Raw genomic sequence first — 16,346 nt, 5'->3', positions numbered from 1 at the left:
ATCTAGTGAAGCTTGAGGAATGGCCTAGAGTCTGGCTGCTTAGATTTAATGCTAAGAGATTCTGCGTGATGCATTTGAGTGCAAAACCTGAAGGGAGCAGGTCAGCATAGAGAGGAAGTTCTGTGCACAAAACGAGTGTGATCTGGGGGTAATCATATCTGATTAATTATCTTTAGATGGCCAAACAGCTAGATAAGGTGACAGTAAAAACCAGAAGGATGCTTAGTGCTTAGGGAGAGGAATAGCTAACAGGATAAAGAGGTGATATTGCCTCTATATAAATCTCTGCCCTGCCTCCCTGTTTTACTTTACAATTCCGAAGACCTCACCTTCAAAAGGATATAAACCGAATAGAGTTGGTACTATAGATGTGAATCGTTTTTATAAAGAATAGAAATATCGTACAATATTTCTTAATTCGTTATATATCAGGGGAAATGAGAAACAAACACTTTTTCCCCTGAATTTTCTTGAAAATCGTTTTTCGGATTAGTGCGTGCTAACTCCCGTTAGCGTGCACTAACAAAAAGCCATTTAGTTTTGTTATTTTTTGTTACTTTTTGTAATTTTTTGTTAGCGTGCACTAAGCCGAAAAACGATTTCTTACTAAAAAAAAAAAGCTGATCCGTGAGAAAACGAGATTTTCCCGCAGCCACACAAACCCGAAAGCACAAACGATCGGCACCCAATGCACATCCCTGGTTGGTACAGAGGGCAACTTCTTAAATGGTCAGCAGTCTTCATCATAAAGCATATTGGGACAGACTTAAAGATCTAAACATTTCCTGTATACCCTGGAGGAAAGGAGGGGGAGATATGAAAGAGACATTGAAATACTCCAAGGAAGAAATTCATAGCAGGGGGCTTCTTTCAACAAAAAGGAGGCTCCAGAATTAGGGGTCATAGGATGATGGAGAAAGGAGGTAGACTCAAGAGTAATCTATGGAAATATGTCTTTACAGAGTGCATAGTAGATGATTGGAACATAGAAACATAGAAATGACGGCAGAAGAAGACCAAACGGCCCATCCAGTCTGCCCAGCAAGCCACGCACTTTATCCATTTTTTTCCCTTTTTCTCTCTCCCACCTGTTACTATTGGCTTCCAATACCCTCCAGCCCTAATTCCCCTCCACCCTACCACCAATGTAGAGAGCAGCGCTGTATCTGCATCAAGTGAACATCCAGCTCAATTAGGGGTAGCAACCGCTGTAACAAGCAGGCCACACCCCTGCCCCATACTCTTACCCACCCCTGGTTTGGTTTTTTTTGTTTGTTTGTTTTTGTTGTTGGTTTGGTTTTTTTTTTTGAGATGGCAGCCCTCCATCCTTCCGCTCCATGAAGGTGGAACACCAACCACTGGCCACTGGCATCCCGCTCCGTGAATGCCTCTGTGGCTACTGCCGCTCCGTGCAGTGTTTTGCTGCCTCCACTTTATTCACGCCCTCTAGACTTGATGGATCCACAGTGTTTATCCCACGCCCCTTTGAAGTCCTTCACAGTTTTAGACTTCACCACTTCCTCCGGAAGGGCATTCCAGGCATCCACCACCCTTTCCGTGAAGAAATACTTCCTGACATTGGTTCTTAGTCTTCCTCCCTGGAGCCTCAGCTCGTGACCTCTGGTTCTGCTGATTTTTTTCTGACGGAAAAGGTTTGTCGTTGTCTTTGGATCATTAAAGTATTTCAAGTATCTGAAAGTCTGAATCATATCACCCCTGCTCCTCCTTTCCTCCAGGGTGTACATATTTAGATTCTTCAATCTCTCCTCGTACGTCATCCGATGAAGACCCTCCACCTTCCTGGTCGCCCTTCTCTGTACCGCTTCCATCTTGTCTTTGTCTCTTTGTAGATACAGTCTCCAGAACTGAACACAGTACTCCAGGTGAGGCCTCACCAAGGACCTGTACAAGGGGATAATCACTTCCCTTTTCTTACTCAATATTCCTCTCTCTATGCAGCCCAGCATTCTTCTGGCTTTGCTATCGCCTTGTCGCATTGTTTCGCAGACTTCATATCATTAGACACTATAACCCCAAGGTCTCTCTCCTGCTCCGTGCACATCAGCCTTCCCCCCCCCCCCCCCATCGAATACTAGGGATGTGAATCATTTTTTGACGATTTAAAATATCGTCCGATATATATTAAATCGTCAAAAATCGTTAGGGCCACGATACAATACCAATTCCCCCGATTTATCGTCAAAAAATCGTAAATCGGGGGAAGGGGGAGGGCAGGAAAACCGGCACACTAAAACCCCCTAAAACCCACCCCCGACCCTTTAAATTAAATCCCCCCCCCCCCCCAAATGCCTTAAAGTACCCTGGGGTCCAGCGGCGGTCCGAAACGGGCCGAAAACCGGCACACTAAATCCCCCTAAAACCCACCCCGACCCTTTAAATTAAATCCCCCCCCCAAATGCCTTAAAGTACCCTGGGGTCCAGCGGCGGTCCGAAACGGGCCGAAAACCGGCACACTAAATCGCCCTAAAACCCACCCCCGACCCTTTAAATTAAATCCCCCCCCAAATGCCTTAAAGTACCCTGGGGTCCAGCGGCGGTCCGAAACGGGCTCCTGCTGTTGAAGCGTGTTGTCTTCAGCCGGCGCCATTTTGCAAAATGGCCGCCGCAAAATGGCGGCGGCCATAGACCAACACGATTCAACCGCAGGAGGTCGCTTCCGGACCCCCGCTGGACTTTTGGCAAGTCTTGTGGGGGTCAGGAGGCCCCCCCAAGCTGGCCAAAAGTCTCTGGGGGTCCAGCGGGCGTCCGGGAGCGATCTCCTGCCGCGAATCATTTTCCCTACGGATAATGGCGCCGGCAGGAGATCGACTGCAGGAGGTCGTTCAGCGAGGGTTCCGGACCTCCGCTGAATGACCTCCTGCAGTCGATCTCCTGCTGGCACCATTTTCCGTACGGAAAACGATTCGCGGCAGGAGATCGCTCCCGGACGCCCGCTGGACCCCCAGAGACTTTTGGCCAGCTTGGGGGGGCCTCCTGACCCCCACAAGACTTGCCAAAAGTCCAGCGGGGGTCCGGAAGCGACCTCCTGCGGTCGAATCGTGTTGGTCTATGGCCGCCGCCATTTTGCGGCGGCCATTTTGCAAAATGGCGCCGGCTGAAGACAACACACTTCAACAGCAGGAGCCCGTTTCGGACCGCCGCTGGACCCCAGGGTACTTTAAGGCATTTGGGGGGGTTCGGGAGGGGGGGATTTAATTTAAAGGGTCGGGGGTGGGTTTTAGGGGGATTTAGTGTGCCGGTTTTCGGCCCGTTTCGGACCGCCGCTGGACCCCAGGGTACTTTAAGGCATTTGGGGGGGGGATTTAATTTAAAGGGTCGGGGGTGGGTTTTAGGGGGATTTAGTGTGCCGGTTTTCCTGCCCTCCCCCTTCCCCCGATTTAGCTATGGACCGCCGCTGGATCCCAGGGTAATTTAAGGCATTTGGGGGTGGGGGATTTAATTTAAAGGGTCGGGGGTGGGTTTTAGGGGGTTTTAGTGTGCCGGTTCACGATTTTAATGATTTTCACGATATTCTAAACACCCAAACGGCAACGATACGATTCCCTCCCCCTTCCAGCCGAAATCGATCGTTAAGACGATCGAGGACACGATTCACATCTCTATCGAATACAGTTCATTCGGATTTCCACTCCCGATATGCATGACTTTGCACTTCTTGGCATTGAATCTCAGCTGCCATATCTTCGACCACTCTTCCAGTTTCCTTAAATCCCGTCTCATTCTCTCCACTCCTTTCGGCGTGTCCACTCTGTAACAGCTTCCCTGTGGAGGTGATAGAGACAGGGGCAGTATTAGAACTCTTGAAAACATGGGAAAAGCACAGAGGATCTCTAAGGAAGAGGAAGAGACTATAAAACTGAGCAGAAGAGATGTGTATGAGCAGAATAGATGGGCCATATGATTTTTTGCTGCTATCATGTTCTATGTTTCTATATTTCTACATTTACAAAAATTTAGCAACTTGGGCATTTACAAATTGTTTTTACAATATATGCGATTTCATTTTCAATTATGACTCCCTAAAGGTTTTAGCCATAAATACGGAAAAATACCTATGCTATCACAGCATAATGAGGAAAGGTGGGTATTGTGCTGAAGTAAACAGATCTTATTCAATATGCTTTTCCCTCCTTTAAATCACCCCTTCCTCCCTCACAGATATTGATCTATTCCTTCAAATGGAGCTTTCAGACTCATTTCCTGACTTAAATATGAGACACAACCCCTTTTTAATATTGGATATATTGCAACTAATAAATACAGAATTGCAAATATGAGGTCATAGAAGGAATGTAGCCATGCCAGCAGCATTTCTTTTAGTTTGTTGATGTGGTAAGAAATTATAAAGATAGACAGATATAAATATATATTTGATTAGGAAATGTAAGATATATATATATATATATATCCTGGGGTAAATTTTAAAAAGAGCGTGCAGATTTCACAATATGCGCGTGTTGCAGCGTGCATATTTTAAAATGCGATATCTGCGCTCACATGTGCACGGATTTTAACATCCACGCGTTCGTGTAGGGCAGGTGTCTGTCACGTGCGCAACGGGGGGGGGGGGGAGGGATTTTTTTAAAATACACGCGGCGATGCAGGTAGGCCTTTCCCATTTCCCTCCCCTAACCCTATCCTTCCTCCCTCTTCCCCTTTCCTCCCCCACCCCTAAACTACCCCTAACTAGCATTTGGGGTTTTTTTTTTCAATACTTACTGCTCCACCGGAGCAGAAGTAATCTCTGTGCGCTGGCTGGCTGTCGGGTTATGCTTCCCTGGGACGGCGGCTCATGGCGCTGGCCGGCCCGCCCCCCACCCACCCCTCCCTGCTCAGACCATGCCCCCAATCCTCCCCTTTCTTCAGGCCCTGTGGCTGGGCCCTTTAGAAAAATGTGCCCGGCGCGCATGGGGCCTGGCTACGCGCATAACCCCCCAACTTTTATGCACGCAGGGTTTTTCAAATTGGCCTGACTGCATATAGATTAGAGAGGGAGAGAGAGAGAATTAGGGTATGTGAAAAACTTCAGAGGTAAATAAGACATGCAAGTTCCAGGAGAATCCCAAAAGATAGAAAGGAGAGCACATAGAGCAAGAGAATTTCTATATCTCTACCAGAATATGCATAAGTAGGTCAGACAGATTAGTCATTGTTTAAACAAAACAGCACACGGGTGGTACAGTTGTACAGAATAATTTTCAAACAGCCACCATAGTCTAACATCTGCAGGGATTTTTTATGCACTGAATCGGCTTTGCAAATTTGCAGGTGTGCACAGAACACACTGTAGCATGCACACACAAAGTTACACCTCAAAAGCAGGATTCACTTTGTGCATGAGGATTTCCACACATAATTTTGAAAAACAAAGGTGTGCTTGTTAATCCTTTACTTGCCCCCACTCCATCCCCTGGAGTGAAATTGTGGTTTGCATGTACTCTTACACGCATACATGCCAAACAGATTTTCAGATAGAGATTTATGTGTCATCCGGGGTTTTATAAACTTTTGCTGAAATAAATGCTCCTAAATATCCATTTCTTTAGTGCTGAAGGCACACAGACCTCTATACCTCCTGTCAACAAGCAGGGCTGAATTAGCTTTGCCACATGGGTGACATCATCCAATGCCATCAAATGAACCAATCTCTCCAGTTCAGTAAAGTTTCACTACTGAGCAAGCATGGGAATTCCCACATGTGTGCTGATTTGTGAGCCTTTCAGTCATTTTTTTTGCCCGGCGCGCAAAGCATGCATCAATGGTGCACCAGGCCTTGGTGCCATTGACGCTTCTGACTTTGACACCATTAAAACATCTGGCTGTGGAACCATCTATGCACCAGACCTTGGTGCCATTGGTACATTAGTTGCTTTTGATGCAGGAACAGGCATTGGAGGGACTACTTTCCATTAGCATCCTCTATGCTGGTGCCCTTATTTCCATCTCTCCTTCTCGGTTTAGATCCCAGACCTTCTGGATCTCCTTCTCTTCCATCTACATATGGGCTTCGTTTGGAGATTTCAGATCCCATATGATCCATTTCGCTTCTGGTCTCTATGTGGCCACCAAAGCAGTTCACCCGGGAGTGACTCTCTTCCTGGAGCCCAATATGTGCTTCTCAGGTGTCTTCCCCAACTCTGGGTCAAAGGACACAACAGTCCACAGACCAGGTGACTGAATTGATGAAGGCTTTCATTATCTTGTTAGTGACCAGTGACAAGGAGGGACTCCTTCAACCTTTCCTGACCAGAATGTCAGATTTGCTTCTGCAAGGGAGAGTCCCTCTTCCCTCCACACCTCATGAGCTCCCATCAGAGGTCCCAGTTGGGGGAAATAACCATCATCATCAAGTCAGAAGTACCTTTCCTCTCTGTGGAGGAATCCAACCAGTTGGAGCAGGGGTTCTCAACCTTTTTTCCATCATGACACACCTGACAGATGATGCTCATGTGTGTGACACATTGCACGCTACATTTACCAGCTATACTAAAAGAAAAATACTAGATATTATTTTTATTGTTGAAAATGATACAGGAGCAATATAGCATATTCTTTAATTTCAATAAGTGCTTATAAAATATCATTATTAAATGTTATTTTTTTCACAAAAAGTTTAATCTTTGCTTTCTGCATCCATGAGAAATCTAGGACTGATGCATATGCAGCACACAATTTTTCAATACAGACAAACTCTCATGCAGTTCACTGTCAACCTCAGGAAATTCTGACGTCTTCTGGAGTTTATACAGAGCAGAGTTAGGAAATTTCCCCTTTCAACTCACCATACAAAAAAATATATTCAAATTCTGATATCCCCTCAGTAATAGTACTTCAAAATACCTTCCCTGCCAGGCACTTTGTGAAATAACATGAAAACCTGCTAAAAAGATATTTAGAAATTATATAACATACCAGCCATATCATAAGAGTACTAACACCCAAGACTTATACAGCAATAACCTTACCTATGAAAAAGCAAGGCTGCAAATTCAAACATTTTATATACCGTCATTCCATATCAAGATCATAATGGTTTACAATAGTAACATTCATAAATAGAAATCATCATATATTGATGGTTTACAGAGGTAGCATTCATAAATAGAGATTTATTTATGTGCTTTATATACCATCATTCCATGTGAAAATCACTAGTTCATAATGGGAAGCAGATCATGCATGAGGATAGACAGAGGCTGAGGACTCTGAAGATGAATGTGGAGACATGGACAAGATGCTGAAAACTTGAATGTGATGAAGGCTGAGGACTTGGATGTGACGAAGGCTGAGACATGGCTTGAGGACTAAAGCATGGCTTGAAGACAAAAGCATGGCTGAAGCTGAACCATGGCAGAAAACAGGAACATGGCTTGAAGACGGACACAAGGCTTGAGACAGGAACATGGCAGATGGAGGTCCAGGCTTGATAAAGACTCAGACATAGATCAGAGATAGGGATCCAGATGAGGACAAGGAACCAGACAGGACGAGAGACCAGGTGAAGACTGAAGGCAAGGATTCCTTCAACTGGAATGAGTTCTCCAAGGACTAGGGACAGGAACTTTGGAATTAGGAACTCAAGAACTCAGAAATCGGAACAAGACTCAGGATGCTTGGACTCAGGAGACTCGGACCAGCAAGGAAGGTGAAGATGGAACCACAAATCAGAAACAGGAACTGAGGACTCTGGAGACTGGAGCCGGACTAAGGAAATGGAACAAGATGATGAGACCAACAGGAGACCAGGATCATGGAGGACCTTTAAGATCACAAGGGACCTGAAGACCTTGTGAAGGCCTGAAGTAACAGGAAAACTGGTCTTTTAAAGGCCTGAAGCAATGACATCATCAAGATGGGCTTTTCCCAGCACAGTTCCTTTAAATCTTGAGCAGGCGTACGTGTGCCTAGGGAGGACAGGAGCAGCAGCAGCATTTGGCGGCATTCCATACCATGAAGAACAACAGGTGGCTTCCCTCCAGCTGCGGTGGTCGGCAGCCAGGCTCAGGCGGCGGCAGGGTCAGTGGTGGTTCAGGCCACTCAAAAAAAAAAAAAATCAGAGGTGGTGTCCGCCTCCATCGGGAGTGGTCAGCGTCAAGGCCAAACAGGAATCAGAGTGGGCATCAGGGTGAGTAAGGCCATTCGTGGACCCTCCCGCAAGCGGAATTACAACAGATTCCATTATTTAATTTCACTATACTGGTGCTTATCCTCAGAGTTTACAGGATAGCTTATCTTTCTCTCAATTTTCAAGATTCAGATGAATATGCACTACTACCTCTTCATTTAAAATAGAATCTCAGAAACGTTTTGATCAGTTTTTACAATGTGGTTTTCTATATTTGGTTGTGAAAAAAGGCACACGAGAGTTCTTTTTTCATCCCAGAGAGACTTTATTGGATGGTTCTACTAATCACAATGCTGACACATCAGACATATTAACTTGTATGTTAAGATACTCGTAATTTTCTGTACAAATTAAAAAGTTTTTTTCCAAACATTGGAGTTTACTCTTTTTACATAATTGCTTTGCAAACATGAAGCTTAGGATGATGCGTACCAGAGACAAAAAAAAATTAAAGAAAAGTTATGTCCATTTTTTTTTAAAGACAGTCAAATTAACGTGCAATTTTCTGAACATCAAAAATGTGGACACTTTGACAATAAAAGAGTTTCAGCATCCTACAACTAAGAAAACATTTCTACATCATTTGCATCTCCATTTGTTGTCTGCATAGTGAAATGTTCATGTACCGAATCACCCTGGGGGAAGACAAGGAAGATGCTTACTTAGTACACAGATTTCAGAACCCCAAAGTTGTCTAAAAATAAAAAGGTTTAGAAGCACCTTTAGTATCACATTGTATTTCATCATGTCATGTCATTGATCATTTGCAAATTTTTTGTAAGCGACCACACTGAAAAGCAATCTTGAGAGGGAGATTGTAAGGAAGAACTCTGTTGGAATGATCAAAGCAAAATATTTCAAATTATCTCGACATTGAGAGGCATTATTTCTTATAATCCAGGATCCATAATCAGGAACATGATTAATGTTTGATAGGATGACATTTTTTTTAAATAAACCAATCAGATCTTGAAGTTGTGCTGTTCCCAACTCACAGCGCTATTTTTATTAGGGTCATTTAGTAGATGGTAGTCACAGTAAATGTTAGTACAGTTCAAAGACTCTTTTTTTGAGGAGGGTGATTCGGTATTAATATTTAAGCTTATGTACATTTTAGTGATCACTTAGGAATTTGCTGTTAAAATGTATTTTCTGGATTTCTTTTAGACAGTCTTCGGGTGAAATGTGAATCACGTTGGATGGATTCTGTATAAAGAACAAGAGTCTCTGCAATCCTAACATCAGTAAGTTAAGTGATTTCACATTTTTTATTCACAAAAAGTATTTTCAGCACTGAAGCGGGATATGTATGAAGGAGGTTTTTCAGACTTATGATTACTATCTGAACACATACACGCAATCAGTTTTCACAGTGTCAAACCAAGTCTTTTCCTCCTTTACACACGGACACTTCACACTGAATTTCATAAATTAAAAGACTTGGTTGAGGTGTTTCGATATTATTGAATGTCTATGAATGAGGCCATTTACATTTCATTCGTGGTCGCCCAAAATGAATGGAGGGCACACATGAAATTAACAAAAAAATGTTTGCTTCCATTCACTAAGGTTTTCCATTCAAGACCATGGCACAAGTAAAACGGTGGCAGCCAGATTGCCCTCCTCTTCTAGGTAACTTAAGCAACCAAACAATGCCAGTGAGATCATAGTCTGACCAGAGCCAATGCCGGTAGCTGCCGGGAAAAAGACAGGAGAGCTGGCACCTGTATCAAGTTACACTGACCTTTTTTTTTCCACTGAAAGGTTTGAGCGTGTGCAAACTCCATTTTAAGATTCACTTCTCTGGTGGATTTCAGAGGGGAATGTTGTAGTTTCTGTAGCTCTTTTTGCTAGTGAAAGAAAACATTTAAAAATAGAAAAAGGAGAGAGAAGAGAGAAGAGAGAGAAAGGACGGGTTTTGTTCTTATTTTCACAGCTGCAATGCTTACTGTGGTGTGAGAGACACGAGGTACTGGAATTCATTCTGTCTGTTCACTGGGGTAGGGTAGTGGGGAGAAACAGTGATTGACAGTAAATAGGAGGGATTTTTAGTTTTTCATTTCAGTGAACTGTAGTCTATTCAAGAGTAGCCAGTCCTGAGCCTTGCCTCTTTCTTCTTTGAGAGATGCTGTATGTGCAAAAGGAGTCAGCAGCACATATACACTGTCTGTGTGTATATGTGTGTGAGACATTTTGGCATACTCTGTTAAGTTACTGAGTCTCCTCTATTGTGCTGTCATAGCACACATAGGCATAGCCACCCAACAATTTCTGTTAGTGCTAAACTGGTAACTCTGCTTGGCCGTGTTTGCTAAGAACCACAGGTCACTGTCAAATGATTTGTGTGAGTAACATCAGTATTAGAATGGTAATGGTGAATAACTACAGTGTGTTGACAAGTTAAATTGTGATATCCCATGCTATTAGGCAGATGATAACTTTCCCATCATCTCTTAGCTTTTTCAGATATTGTTGCGTGCCTTCTGTCTAGTTATGCCCGGCGGGCGAGAAGAAGGAGCATGGGTGGAGTATCCCTGAGAGTGTTTGTTTAACATGGCTCCTACCCCTATGGAGGAGGTGTCAACTTCTAGAATGATTGGACGTGTGGGATCTGGGTGGCAGAGGCATGGCCCCTGGAGGAAAGCCTGTTTTAATTTACTGAAGGCAGTGACCGCTTCAGGAGGCCATTCTTTGGTATTTGCCCCTTTCCTGGTTAGCGCTGTGAGGGGAGCCACAATCTGTGAGTAGTTAGGAATAAAGTGTCGATAGAAATTCGCAAACCCCAAGAACCTATGTAAGGGGCGGAGTCCAGAAGACTTGGGCCAGTTCAGGCTACAGGCTATCTTCTCTGGATCCATGCAGAAGCCGGCGCTAGAGACTATACATCCCAGGAAAGGTAAACTTTCCTTCTCAAAGACGCATTTCTCCAACTTGCCGAACAGTTTGTTGGCCCGTAGTTGTTGAAGAACTTGACAGACATGTCAGCAATGTTTGAAGATCCTTTGAAAAGATAAGAATATTGTCGAGGTAGATCACTACATTGACCTGCAAGAGATCCCTGAAGACCTCGTTCATCATGTTTTGGAATACTGCGGGGGCGTTGCACAGGTCAAAGGGCATGACGAGACATTCATAATAGTCATCCTGCGAATTGAAGGCAGTCTTCCTTTCATCGCCTAGCCTGATTCGGATAAGGTTGTATGCCCCCTGAAGATCGAATGATGCAAAAGACAGGAAAGCCCCCATCGCTGCTGGACTGCTGCCTTCATCTCAAATTTGTTCAATTTCTAGTTACGTTTTAGGTTGCTATGGGAGTAGGAATGTGTCTATTTAACGTCCTTTAAATGTATTCGTGAATTCACTATGGGGTAGATTTTAAAAGGTTGCGCACGGGTGTACATGTGCATGTGCTACCCGGTGTGTGCACATGTACACCCGATTTTATAACCTGCGTGCTCAGGCATGCGCAAGTTATAAAATCAGGGGTCGGCACGCGCAAGGGGGTGCACTATTGTGAACCTTGTGTGTGTCAAGCTGCGCTGCCTTACCCCCTAACCTGACCTTCCCACCCCTTCCCCTAACCTTTCCCTCTCCTAGCCCTACTCTAACCCCCCAAAATGTTTTGTTTTACCTTTTGCGTTTGCCTCTGGGCAGGTGCAAGTTGCGTGCACTGGCCAACTGCCGGTGCATGATCCCCGGCACAGTGGCAAATATGGCCGCTGTGCTGGAAGCCTGACCCCGCCCCACCCATGCCCCACCCCCTCCCCACCCCTTTTTGAAAGCCCCAGGACTTACATGCTTCTCGGGGCTTTACGCCCATTGCCGGGCCTTTTTAAAATCCTCCGGATTTACGCATGTAACTTTTTAAAATCTGGCCCTATATGTCTGGTAGTGGCCTACAGGGGAATGATCAAACTCTCAATAAGGTTTTGGGGTTTTTTTTGTGAAAGTGGCACCTGCCTATAAATTAAAGGATGAGCTAGGGGTGGGTGGGCGAGGGATGGGAGGTTTGGGAAATACAGTCTAACTTCAGTTAGTCAGCCAGAGTGACTCACTGCTCTCTTGATTAACAAATGTTGGTACCTAATCAAACCAAATCACACTACCTTAACACCTTTCCAAGGTGAGTAACTGAACTGAACTGTTCAACCTTTTTACTTAGGTATACACTGCTCCTAGCTTATTTCTAGCTTCTGGCTACTTTTTTTTTTTTTTAATATACAAACACTCTAACTTCTGATTATTAGCAGCCTTACAGACTATTAAAAATAAACACACTAACTACTGCTTATTAGCTGCCTTACTGACTGACTATGTAAAAATACAGTCTAACTTCTGTTTATTCACTGCCTTACTGACTATTAAAAGCACAAACACACTAAATAATATTCCCAAATAGTTAACTTTGGCCCAGTACTTTTAAAAAAGAAAATTTCCCAAGCAAAAACTGATTCCTTTCAGCCACCAGCAAGGTGATCCTCTCCTCTTAGTGCTCCCACTGGATTGTCTCAGTCCTCCCTCATTTGAAAATGACTCCAGATCACAGATTTCTTTTGTGATCCCTTGCCTTTGTCTGCATCCTTGGGGATGGCTGATGCTGGCACTGAAGAGGCAGTGGAGACAGATGCAGTCTGAGAAATGGGCAGAGGATTCACTCATCCTCTGTTCCTGTACTGTCAACATGGCCTGCTCTCCCTCGCCAACATCAGCTCCTGCCTTTCTCTCCTCTTTCAGTGAAGTGGAAGCCAACACTGTACTGACTAATCCTCCTAATACAGGGTCTTCAGCTAATGCCTTTCCCATCTCTGCTTCAGGAAATCCTTTCAAGGGAGATTCTTCACACTCTGATTCAGAAGAAGAGGAGGACATTACAGCTTTTATGGCCTCTGCTGTACTAATGGATTGTGCTGCTGCTGCTTTAGGTTTTACTACTTCTACTTCCAATGGCACTGGTACCCTGCGGCTGCCAGTGCCTGCCCCCTTCCCTCTCCTCTGACTCAACAGGATGTGGCAGAGACATAGTGCTGGCATATCCTCCCCAAATCTCAATTTCCTGCGGCTTGACATGCCTTCCTCTCCTGCTGATGTTTTGGATTTGAAAAAATCCCACTTTATTTTGGTTGGGGGACTCAATGTTGTAAAAAAAAAAGTCCCTACCAACTGTGGGCTTCCCATGGCCTCTAGCACCTTTGTCTGACATGATGGGATTTTATCAGGTGCAGAGCCTGCTTACTGGGATTTAAATGATGGACAAAAAATATTTTAATTTTTATTATTTTCAATGAAGTGGATGTGTGTGACATTGACCAAAGTGATCACTCTGTGTGTAACATTGAACAACACACAGAGAGAATGCACTACAGTACTATTTTAGTATTTTGCTCTGCTGACTAGTGCAATGCATACAGTAGTGCACACATAAAAAGAACAAATAATGGTATAATGCTATAATATGTGCATGAGTACATAGAACAGCCATACACTAGTAAATGCAGTAACAAAATTAATCCACAAAGTGGCTGGCAATACTTTTGGTGGTGACTGGCACATACTGTTTTCTGTGTGGATTCACTGGCTCTGGTACATTCAGACCCACACACACACACACAGAGTTAAAAAAGCTTCTCTATCGGGCCGATTCAGTAAAGTTCGCGAGAGAACGGGCGCGCGATTCAGTATGCTAATTAGGCCCGGTGGTAAAACCAGGTAAAAGGAGGCACTAGGGACACAAGCACGTCCCTAGTGCCTCCTTTTGGACCAGAGCAGCGGCTGTCCATGGGTTTGACAGTCTGTTATTGGCTCCAGAGTCTTGCCGGGTTTGATATTTAAGAGGAAGTAGAATCAGAAATAGTTCAGCTGACGTCCTGAGACATCTGTTCTGAGACATGGAGTGGTAAAAAGCAGAGCAATTAAGTACACATCGAGGTAAATGATTCCAGTAGTTGGAGATTTCTATGGTGATATTCCCCTGAAGAAAGACTCAGGTCTGAAACACGGACGTGTCGGGATTTATTATTATCATTCAAGAAAGCCAACACTAAAGAAACTTGAAGGTACCCGCTTAAATATCAGCATAATTTCATCTTGAATGGTTTCATTTGTTTCCGCCTAGAGAGCAGTGCTGGTTACAACATGGACGCCACAGAAATTTTGGGACTATACAGAGAAAATATTTTTTTTAAAAATCATTTTGAAAAAATCACACATATGGAGGTGGCAGGAGGTTAATGATTATAACCATCATGATATTGGTGCGGGGACACCTACACTCTATATGAAAGCTTCTGCTCTTCCTAAAAAATATTTTTTCAGATAAATTTTGTTAAAAGTATTAAGCTTTATTGAAAATGTATTCATACCTACTTTGGAGTGTAGGTGTTAAAATTGAAAGTTTATCATTGAAAATTTTTTTTTCGAAATGGATAGATGAAATTCAACAAAACATTGTTTCCACAGCGACAGAGCAATATTTTGTTCTTAATTCATAACTTAGCCAGCTAAATTAATATTTGGGCACTTATCTGGCTAAATTCCAGCCAGTTAATAAGATAACGGCTATAATTTAGCTGGCTAAGGGCTAGATTCATCAAACTATCGCATGCGATAGGGCGTGTTTTATGGTAATAACTTATTTATCACAAACTGCGCTTTGCATAGGTATTACCGCAGAGTGCGATACCTTTTCACACTTTGCGGTAAGTGCCACAATTGTTGTAATTCCTATCTACCACCAGTGAGGGGGGGGGGGCCACTTTGACATTCAAACAGAACAGTGCACTCTTGTGAATATTTGATGTCCTACGGAATGAGGAAACTGGCCCAAAGATGAGATTTGTGCAATGTTCTCTCAACCTTAGTTGATGGATTCTCTACCTGGGTAACATCAAGCTAGGTTGAGAGAACATTGTACAAATCTCATCTTTGTGTGAGTTTTCTCACTCCGAAGGACATCAAATCTTCACAAGAGTGCAGTTCTGTTCGTACATCTCACGCTGAATGTCAAAGTGGCCCCTAACCCCTACACTACTCCCTAAACCTCACCTCGAGTTACTAGGTGGGCCTCATATAACTACTAGAAGGGCCTTATAGCTAGTCTCTCTCTCTCTCTCTCTCTCTCTCTCCCTCCTGCTATGTGCAAAAACATTGCAAAGTGTGATAAAGCCATATCACACAGCTTAATGCTAATTAAAAAGGTAAGTTATTAGCCATGTTAAAACTGTGTGATATGGCTTTGCAAGTTTTGAAGCCAGCCCACTTGGCCAGAAATCCTGCCCCAAACGCCACCCTTTTTCTAAATTAGCATCACATGCGAAAAGCATGCGAAAAGCGCATAACGCAGCTTGGAAAATAACCCCCTAAGTTAGGAACGTTCCAGGGGTGAAACTGGGAGCAGTTGAATTAGCCAGTTAACAGGGTCATTCATCAAAATTCGTTAGGGCTTTAACGCCCACAATAGTACCATAATACATGTGTTATTTTTTGCATTGAGCGATGTGTTTGCAAATTCTGAAAATTTAGTCAAAGGGGGAGAGCTTGCCTCTGGGGTGACACCCATATTAGACATCTATTTATACCACTATAGGAGGGTCATCTAGTAACTCGAGGTGAGATTTTGGGGGGCAGTTTTACATACAGTCAGATGTACAAACAGCACAGGACACCTCAGTGAAGATCTGAAGTTATTTGGAATGAGGAAAGATACACAAAGATGAGATTTCTAGAATGTACCCTTGTCCTAGCTTGATAGTACCCAGGTAGAGAGTGCATCAAGCTAGGGCGAGAGTTACTAGATGAACCTTCTATAGTAGTATAAATAAATGACTAATATAAGAGCCTTATAAAGAGTCAGCCTCTCTCCCTCTCTCCCTCTCTCTCTCTCTCTCTAGTCCTCTCCCCAAGGAAATGCCTATATGGGCACCTTATAAGCTATGGTAAAATACCTATGTGAAGCATTAAATAGCACATGATGCAATAACCAACAAATTTAACCATGGGCATTATTCATGTGAAATTTATAGCATTTTGATGAATCTAGGAGTACGTTAACTAGCCAACATTCAGAGTTAGCCGGATGATTTAGCAGCTAAGTCCAATTGGGCCAAAGAGCTGCCCTAAAGTTAGGTGGTTACATTTGGCTGGCTATAGTGCAGTTTCAATATTGAATAAACCTTCAAAGCTAGCCAGATAAGTTCATGTGGCT

The sequence above is a fragment of the Rhinatrema bivittatum genome, chromosome 5 (genome assembly GCF_901001135.1).
Source record: "Rhinatrema bivittatum chromosome 5, aRhiBiv1.1, whole genome shotgun sequence".
In the NCBI taxonomy this organism is placed as follows: domain Eukaryota; kingdom Metazoa; phylum Chordata; class Amphibia; order Gymnophiona; family Rhinatrematidae; genus Rhinatrema; species Rhinatrema bivittatum.
This window is presented reverse-complemented; position numbering follows the sequence as displayed.